Genomic DNA, 10,891 nt, shown 5'->3' on the forward strand with positions numbered 1-10,891 from the left:
ATTTGCCTCTCCTCATCACGCTCTGAGCAAACTCATTAGTAAAAGCATCAACAACAAAAACATTTCGTTTTAAAAATGTTGTACACCAATACACTAATCATTTGCTAATAAGTGCTAAATATTTCTTTGCGAGTGTACTATTGTACCTGAGGCATACTAATAAAACAACAACGCCATTTTTTACATGACCGGACAGGTAACAAAATGAACGACAGCTAACTAGGCACATTAAACATGAAATACAAAATCGTCACATTTCACAACATACCTGCAAGGAATGTAAACAAATACAAGGCAAAAGTTAATGATGCCGTCTGGACTCCCATACAAGTATATTTGCCTGATAAAAAACAGTGCAGAATGCCCGTGAGAAAATCATCAGAAAACTCAAGATGTCTGCACCTGAAAGAGACCCTCTCCCGCAACAAAGCTAACGGTAGCTGGGTTAGCCTTGCAAAGTTGCACTCGAACATTATCCCCATTCACATTAATATATATTCATATAAACAGCAATGCAACACTCTGAGTAAACTGAGAAGTAAAATAATGGCTCCCAATATAATGTTAAAAGGAAACCAGACTGACAGGATCCGTTGTGGAATCTATTGTTTCTACATCAGACAACTTGTCTTAGACAAGAAGTGTGTTGGCTACAGTAGTACAGTTACTTTGTTTTAAGTGTTCCGGGAGTAGAAATTCTGAGTCCTTAACGAAACACAAAACATAATGGACAATTTATCTTACCTCGGATCTGAAACCTAATAGTAAGCATCAACTTCAATGACAGTTAACGTAAAGTTAAAACACAAATATGACATTCATGCGCCACAATAACATTGTCGCCGAGGATGGCTTGCTAGTTAACGTTAGTGTTTGATTCATATCATCCGTTTTGTCATATTACAGCTTAGCTAGCTAGCGAAATGCTAGCTGACTCAGGAGTTCGTATGGGGACATATGTGCTTCAGGAGCCTGTGGATTTGATATGATTCCACCATCGGCTGTCGTGGAAAATTGTCTTAAGAATAACACTTCTTACAAGAACTTGTAAATTCAATATAGACTTTAATACAGAGTAGTAAAGCCGAGCCGGTCCGCGGACAACAACTGCCTTTCTTATGCCCCGGCTCTGCTTTTATGCACATACAATACATAGGTCCATCCTTTATGTAAATGAAGTAAATCCCCCTATGCGTTCTGCCACCATTTTCTTTCAACCCAATGTATAACGCCCATATCTGTTTGAATGTTAAATGACGAGACAGAGGCATTGATACGAGTAACCAGTCTTGTTCAGTATATTGCAATACATCCGGGTATTTCAAGCACACCGGTAAAAACACTGGAGTTGCAGTAATTAACATTTACCAACAGATGGCATCACTGTGCCATCTTACACCCATAACAATATCTGCTTTTAGCTCTAACATAGTAGTGGCTGGACTCTCCTCATAAGGATATGAAAATAATGCATGCATTGCATGCTTACGCTTGGCATATATTTAGTCATGGCCATACATACAGCTTGCCTGGCCGTTGCGTGGTTCCTACTTGGGGATGTATGGCCACCTGTTATCTCCACTCAGGGTCAGCTGCCAGTCTCCTCTTTCGCTAGCTAATGTATTTCTATTTTTCCTTCCTTCAGCTCGTCTACCCTTCTCCCACAGGGCAACAACAACTGGCTACTAGTTCGTTTTCTGACATATGTTCAACTCAGAGCTCGTTTATCCAGTGACCACCGCATTTGAAAGAACAACTACGGGCTGGCTAGTTAGCATTCTGGCTCACACTGGCCATACAGTAGCAAAATACACAACTATCTCGATTTAAGAGTTCATGGTAGAGATATTTAAAGAAAGGAGAATATAGGAATCCCATTCGTTAATGAATGGAGGAACGTATATCGCCTCACCCAGCAGACTGTTGAACAATCTGGTTCACGTTGTCATGCTGGGTCACGCGGTTGATAAACTTATTTTCCTCCAAGGTAGATAATGTCACGATTCCAAATCTATACGATATTAGAGAGAACAAGTAAATTATCTCACATACCGGAAAATATTTGTAAAGACGAAATTAGTGGTTGGCATCCAATATCTTGCATTACCGCCCCAATCCTATAGTATAAATCCATTATGCTTTAGGGACAGGCAGAAATGTATGTGTAACCGATGTGAAATGGCTAGTAGTTAGCGGTGGTGCGCGCTAATAGCGTTTCAATCAGTGACGTGGCTCGCTCTGAGACTTGAAGTAGGGGTTCCCCTTGCGTTGAAAGGGCCGTGGCTTTTGTGGCGCGATGGGTAACGGTGCTTCGTGGGTGTGCAAGGGTTCCTGGTTCGAGCTCTGGTTGGGGCGAAGAGAGGGACGGAACCTACACTGTTACATATGCAATTACTGTATTTCACGGAGGAAAATGGAGGAGGGTCATTCTATTTCAATTTCAGTCAGGGGGAGGGTTTAGTGTTTTTTAAATTTAGTCCAGGGGAGAGTCATATCATTTGTAATTGATTAAATATCAGTATTTGTCACCATTTTGTACGTATTGAATTCCCATCTAACCTCAGTGTACAACCCTTTCTTTTCTTTATCTCTCTTTCTCTCTCAATTTCAGTTTAAGGTGCTTTATTGGCATGGGAAGTATATGTTTACAAGTGAAATAGATAATAAACAAAAGTGAAATAAACAATACAAAAATGAACAGTAAACATTACACTCACAAAAGTTCCAAATGAATGAAGACATTTCAAATGTCATATTATGTCTATATACAGTGTTGAAATGATGTGCAAATAGTTAACGTACAAAAGGGAAAATAAATAAACATAAATATGGGTTGTATTTACAATGGTGTTTGTTCTTCACTGGTTGGCCTTTTCTTGTGGCAACAGGTCACACATCTTGCTGCTGTGATTGCACACTGTGGTATTTCACATAATAGATATTTGAGTTTATCAAAATTGTATTTGTTTTCAAATTCTTTGTGGGTTTGTTTAATCTGAGTGAAAAATGTGTCACTAATATGGTCATACATTTGGCAGGATGTTAGGAAGTGTACTCCTTGTATACAATCCATCTCAACATTACACACGTGCTGATTGCCAAGTCCCTTTTACCCCTACCTACATGTACATATTACCACAATTACCTAAACTACCTTGTACCCCTTCACATTGACTTGGTACCGGTACTCCTTCTATATAGCTTCGTTATTGTTATTTAGTGTTACTATTTCCTTAGCAATTTTTTTAAAAACCTTTTAACTCTGCATTGTTGAGAAAGGGCTTACCTGTATGTGCTTGTGATAAAATGTAAACTTAATCCACAGTTATTTTTATGAAACTATTGATCCTCTGTGACTAAATGATGCTCTCTGGTGTGTTTTGAACATTGAGAGTGAGCTCCTGTGGTTGGTTAAAAGAAAAAGAAAAAAAGGTTTGTTATTATATAGTCGTTAGCCTTGACCCATCGCGACTTTTGTGCACGTCTATAGCACCAACAGCAGGGGGAAGCTTGGAGAACATTCATAACAATGACATGACGCGACCCACTGTCTGAGGTGCAACCTATGAATAAGCAACATTTGTTTTACATTTGTCTATTTTTCACAGCTCTCAGACTCTGTGTGCGTGTCTCTCTGTCGGTCTGTCTTGTAGTTCCAGATGTGGCTGGAGGAGTGGTGGTGGCCACTGCAAGGCAACTTTAATACTGGAGCAAATGTAGGAGCTCATCATCATAAAATGTATCAATAACATCTGATACAAGTATTCTATATGTGTTAGGTACTACTACAGTGGTAGCAGGTGAACCCTCCTTTAATAGTCATATTTCATTAATATACAGGGTCCATTTTGACACAAGACAACAATCCAGACTAAGAATTTACCAAAGGTCAGATCATAATGAATACGGGTGTTATATGGACAGAGTCGAACTGATCTCAGATCAGCACTCATACTCTGATGGCGAATTCTCTCTCTCCGATCATCCTTTCCATAATTTCAGAATGTCACCAGGTGGGGTGGTGTAACTAGGGTGTAGTGATGTAGTAAATTCATGTCACCAGGTGTGGAGGTGTAACCAGGGTGTAGTGATGTAGTAAATTAATGTCACCAGGTGTGGAGGAGTAACCAGGGTGTAGTGATGTAGTAAATTAATGTCACCAGGTGTGGAGGTGTAACCAGGGTGTAGTGATGTAGTAAATTAATGTCACCAGGTGTGGAGGTGTAACCAGGGTGTAGTGATGTAGTAAATTAATGTCATCAGGTGTGGAGGTGTAACCAGGGTGTAGTGATGTAGTAAATTAATGTCACCAGGTGTGGAGGTGTAACCAGGGTGTAGTGATGTAGTAAATTAATGTCACCAGGTGTGGAGGTGTAACCAGGGTGTAGTGATGTAGTAAATTAATGTCACCAAGTGTGAAGGTGTAACCAGGGTGTAGTGATGTAGTAAATTAATGTCACCAGGTGTGGAGGTGTAACCAGGGTGTAGTGATGTAGTAAATTAATATCACCAGGTGTGAAGGTGTAACCAGGGTGTTGTGATGTAGTAAATTAATGTCACCTGGTGTGGAGGTGTAACCAGGGTGTAGTGATGTAGTAAATTAATATCACCAGGTGTGGAGGTGTAACCAGGGTGTATTGATGTAGTAAATTAATGCCACCAGGTGTGGAGGTGTAACCAGGGTGTATTGATGTAGTAAATTAATGCCACCATGTGTGGAGGTGTAACCAGGGTGTAGTGATGTAGTAAATTAATGTCACCAGGTGTGGAGGTATAACCAGGGTGTAGTGATGTAGTAAATTAATGTCACCAGGTGTGGAGGTGTAACCAGGGTGTAGTGATGTAGTAAATTAATGTCACCAGGTGTGGAGGTGTAACCAGGGTGTAGTGATGTAGTAAATTAATGTCACCAGGTGTGGAGGTGTAACCAGGGTGTAGTGATGAAGTAAATAATGTCACCAGGTGTGGTGGTGTAACCAGGGTGTAGTGATTTAGTAAATTAATGTCACCAGGTGTGGAGGTGTAACCAGGGTGTAGTGATGTAGTAAATTAATGTCATCAGGTGTGGAGGTGTAACCAGGGTGTAGTGATGTAGTAAATTAATGTCACCAGGTGTGGAGGTGTAACCAGGGTGTAGTGATGTAGTAAATTAATGTCACCAGGTGTGGAGGTGTAACCAGGGTGTAGTGATGTAGTAAATTAATGTCACCAGGTGTGGAGGTGTAACCAGGGTGTAGTGATGTAGTAAATTAATGTCACCAGGTGTGAAGGTGTAACCAGGGTGTAGTGATGTAGTAAATTAATGTCACCAGGTGTGGAGGTGTAACCAGGGTGTAGTGATGTAGTAAATTAATGTCACCAGGTGTGGAGGTGTAACCAGGGTGTAGTGATGTTGTAAATTAATGTCACCAGGTGTGGAGGTGTAACCAGGGTGTAGTGATGTAGTAAATTAATGTCACCAGGTGTGGAGGTGTAACCAGGGTGTAGTGATGTAGTAAATTAATGTCACCAGGTGTGGAGGTGTAACCAGGGTGTAGTGATGTAGTAAATTAATGTCACCAGGTGTGAAGGTGTAACCAGGGTGTAGTGATGTAGTAAATTAATGTCACCAGGTGTGGAGGTGTAACCAGGGTGTAGTGATGTAGTAAATTAATGCCACCAGGTGTGGAGGTGTAACCAGGGTGTATTGATGTAGTAAATTAATGCCACCAGGTGTGGAGGTGTAACCAGGGTGTAGTGATGTAGTAAATTAACGTCACCAGGTGTGGAGGTATAACCAGGGTGTAGTGATGTAGTAAATTAATGTAACCTGGTGTGGAGGTGTAACCAGGGTGTAGTGATGTAGTAAATTAATGTCACCAGGTGTGAAGGTGTAACCAGGGTGTAGTGATGTAGTAAATTAATGTCATCAGGTGTGGAGGTGTAACCAGGGTGTAGTGATGTAGTAAATTAATGTCACCAGGTGTGGAGGTGTAACCAGGGTGTAGTGATGTAGTAAATTAATGTCACCAGGTGTGGAGGTGTAACCAGGGTGTAGTGATGTAGTAAATTAATGTCACCAGGTGTGAAGGTGTAACCAGGGTGTAGTGATGTAGTAAATTAATGTCACCAGGTGTGGAGGTGTAACCAGGGTGTAGTGATGTAGTAAATTAATATCACCAGGTGTGAAGGTGTAACCAGGGTGTTGTGATGTAGTAAATTAATGTCACCAGGTGTGGAGGTGTAACCAGGGTGTAGTGATGTAGTAAATTAATATCACCAGGTGTGGAGGTGTAACCAGGGTGTATTGATGTAGTAAATTAATGCCACCAGGTGTGGAGGTGTAACCAGGGTGTATTGATGTAGTAAATTAATGCCACCAGGTGTGGAGGTGTAACCAGGGTGTAGTGATGTAGTAAATTAATGTCACCAGGTGTGGAGGTATAACCAGGGTGTATTGATGTAGTAAATTAATGTCACCAGGTGTGGAGGTGTAACCAGGGTGTAGTGATGTAGTAAATTAATGTCACCAGGTGTGAAGGTGTAACCAGGGTGTAGTGATGTAGTAAATTAATGCCACCAGGTGTGGAGGTGTAACCAGGGTGTAGTGATGTAGTAAATTAATGTCACCAGGTGTGGAGGTGTAACCAGGGTGTAGTGATGTAGTAAATTAATGTCACCAGGTGTGGAGGTGTAACCAGGGTGTAGTGATGTAGTAAATTAATGCCACCAGGTGTGGAGGTGTAACCAGGGTGTAGTGATGTAGTAAATTAATGTCACCAGGTGTGGAGGTATAACCAGGGTGTAGTGATGTAGTAAATTAATGTGACCAGGTGTGGAGGTGTAACCAGGGTGTAGTGATGTAGTAAATTAATGTCACCAGGTGTGGAGGTGTAACCATGGTGTAGTGATGTAGTAAATTAATGTCACCAGGTGTGGAGGTGTAACCAGGGTGTAGTGCTGCTAGAGGTTTAATTAATAAAATACTATGTGATCTTAACTCACCTGTCCATCGTCTGCTGTGTCCCTTGTGTCAGAGGTGGATTTGGAGGCCTTCCTGTTTTACACGTCAACAAATGAATGAATGAATGAATGAATAATCAAGTTAATAAATTAAAATGATCATGTGAAATGAAAGTCTTAGAAATATTCTCACCTGAACCACATGAAGACAGAGAGACGGAGTATGAGAATCTGTGATTCCTACAGCTGAAGTCATAACTGAGGTCTGTTTCTCTAAAGGTTCAACAAAAAGGTGGATGATATGAATACACATGTTATCATATAGTGGAGCTTGAAATGAAATATCCTTGTATTTGAATCTCACATTTTTTACCTGTACTTGTTGACTTTCTCTCAGATATGTGATTCTCAGGGTGGAGTGACTCACTCTATCCCCATAGTACTCTGAATGACCACCATTCCCAGGTTTCACACCAGACCATCTATAGGACCATGATGCTTTTATGACTGTATGACCTCTGGGATATGTGTTAGAACAGGACAGGTCACAGTACAGATAATCTGAGTAGTGTAAGTCACACTCCAGCCATCCTGCCCCAGTAAATCTGCAACACAATCACACATCAAAAGGATATTAAATTAGGCACAAACCTATTAGCTCACACAGACACAGTTTGTCAACACTTTGTTGCCGTAGTTTCTGAGTTCAGTGTGAATAACAACCATGGAGAAGCATCAGGAGATGTATTGTTGTCGCTACCTTCTTGCGCTTTGTGCTTTTGTCTGTTCCCAATAATGTTCGTACCATGTTTTGTTCCGCTACCACGTTGTTGTCATGTTGTGTTGCCATGTGTTGCTGCCTTGCTATGTTGTTGTCTTAGGTATCGCTTTATGTAGTGTTGTGTTGTCTCTCTTGTTGTGATGTGTGTTTTGTCATATATTTATTTTATATATATATAAATCCCAGCCCCGAGGCCTTTTGGTAGGCCGTCCTTGTAAATAAGAATTTGTTCTTAATAGACTTGCTTAGTTAAATAAAATAAACAAAATAAATTACTCTGAAGCAGTTTGTTACACAGTTGCTGAGAGATGTGTGTAAACCACAGGCCTATGTATCTATTCCTGCTGTTCTCAAGCCAGTTGCTGCGTCTCCCTCCCTGCAGTCATAGAAACATAAAGATAGACAACAAACACACTTTATAACTGGTGAATAACTACACCTGACAGTCTAATTAAGCAGGAAAAATAACTTATCAAAACAGATGTGTAGCACTGTAAGTAAAGTGTTTCTCTGTCGATTGTTTTGAACCTGTTTTATTCTCATGACTATAACACTGATGGTACTTCACACTACCTGCATACTCTGGGTCCTGGCTTAGATCTGTAGTAACTCCAGACTCCCATTTGTTGAACCAGGATACTTCTGTGACGTTATTCCAGCTGGGATGTCTATACGTGCAGGTAATGTCCACTGTTGACCCCTTCAAGGCACATATACTCCTCTTGGTGTAAGTCACATTCAAACAGCTCTGACCATAAACACCTGAAACTAAATGTATCTGATCAAATCCTCAAATGATAATGAGACTATTTTCAAGTGTTTTAGACGTATTAGACTGATTCATTTAAAATGAATATATATAAACCCACACAGTGCATTCGGAAAGTATTCAGAACCCTTGACTTTTTCCACATTTTGTTATGTTACAGCCTTATTCTAAAATGAATTCCAAAATTATAATTCTAAAACAGTATAACATGATTACATACCATCAGCCATTGTCTACCTTGTATATTATACTGCATCATTTCTACTAGTGTTACTATCCAAGAGTGCACAGATGTGTCTGTTTTCCCCCACATGTTCTACTATTGGTCCACAGCTCTTAATGATTGATACTTAAGATGATTATTATAGGTGAGTCAAGACTCACACACTGTAGGAGTGAGAAAATCCTCATGGTCTTTTACAGCACAGGAGTAACTGTCTGCAGAGTAACGCCAGACCACTAGAGTATTACAGGAGTATTGTTGGGAAGTAGGGTCATGGAAGCTGTACCCCCATTCCGCATACTGTGTTTTAAATCTGAACTTGTACTCAGCTGAATCTCTCTCTCTCTCTCAGGTCTGTGATTCTCAGGGTGCAGTCTTTCTCTTTAGTCCCAAGGTACTCAGCACGACCTGCATACTCTGGCACCAAGCTCAGGATTTTAGGCGCCTCATTACATTTCTCTTGGAGATACCAGTTTAGTTCTTTGACTACAGGATAACTTGAATGTTGATATGTGCAGGTCAGTTCCACTGTTGAGCCCTTCACAGCACAGATACTCTGTTGGGTGTAAGTTATATTGAAACAGTTCTTACCCAGAACACCTAAAACATTAGTATCCCCATTCATTTATTCAATTAGCTTCTTCAATTATTACTGCACTGAACAAAAACATAAATGCAACAATGTGTACGATTTTACTGAGTTACAGTTCATATAAAAAAATATGTCAATTGAAATGAATGAATTAGACCCTAATCTATGGATTTCACATGACTGGGAATACAGATACAATTGAAGTCAGAAGTTTACATACACTTAGGATGGAGTCAATAAACTTGTTTTTCAACCACTCCACAAATTTCTTGTAAACAAACTATAGTGTTGGCAAATCGGTTAGGACATCTACTTTGTGCATGATACAAGTCATTTTTCCAACAATTGTTTACAGACAGATTATGTCACTATCACAATTCCAGTGGGTCAGAAGTTTACATACACTAAGTTGACTGTGCCTTTAAACAGCTTGGAAAATCCCAGAAAATGATTTCATGGCTTTAGAAGCTTCTGATAGGCTAATTGACATCATTTGAGTCAATTGGAGGTGTACCTGTGGATGTATTTCAAGGCCTACCTTTGAACTCAGTGCCTCTTTGCTTGACATCATATGAAAATCAAAATAAATCAGCCAATACCTTAGAAAAAAAATTGTAGACCTCCACAAGTCCAGTTCATCCTTGGGAGCAATTTCCAAACGCCTGAAAGTACCACGTTCATCTGTACAAACAATAGTACGCAAGTACTAACACCATGGGACCATGCAGCCGTCATACCACTCAGGAAGGAGACACAATCTGTCTCCTAGAGATGAATGTACTTTGGTTCGAAAAGTGCAAATCAATCCCAGAACAACAGAAAAGGACCTTGTGAAGATGCTGGAGGAAACAGGAACAAATTGAGTACTATATCGACATAACCTGAAAGGCACCTCAGCAAGGAAGAAGCCACTGCTCCAAAACCGCCATAAAAATGCCAGACTACGGTTTGCAACTGCACATGGGGACAAAGATCGTACTTTTTGGAGAATTGTCCTCCGGTCTGATGAAACAAAAATGGAACTGTTTGGCCATAATGACCATCATTATGTTTGGACGAAAAATGGGGAGGCTTGCAAGCCGAAGAACACCATCCCTATCGTGTAGTACGGCGGTGGCAGCATCATGTTTTGGGGGTGCTTTACTGCAGGAGGGACTGGTGCATGTCACAAAATAGATGAGGAAAGGAAAATTATGTGGATATCTTGAAGCAACATCTCAAGACATCAGTCAGGAAGTTAAAGCTTGGTCGCAAATGGGTCTTCCAAATGGACAATGACCCCAAGCATACTTCTGAAGTTGTGGCAAAATGGCTTAAGGACAACAAAGTCAAGGTATTGGAGTGGCCATCACAAAGCCCTGACCTCAATCCTATAGAAAATGTGTGGGCAGAACTGAAAAAGGAATGTGCCAAAATTCACCCAACTTATTGTGGGAAGCTTGTGGAAGGCTACCAGAAACGTATGACTCAAGTTAAACAATTTAAAGGCAATGCTACCAAATACTAATTGAGTGTATGTAAACTTCTGACCCACTGGGTATGTGATGAAATAAATAAAAGCTGAAATAAATCACTCTCTACTAT

This window comes from Salmo salar, chromosome 02 (assembly GCF_965601325.2).
Source record: "Salmo salar chromosome 02, fSalSal1, whole genome shotgun sequence".
NCBI lineage: Eukaryota > Metazoa > Chordata > Actinopteri > Salmoniformes > Salmonidae > Salmo > Salmo salar.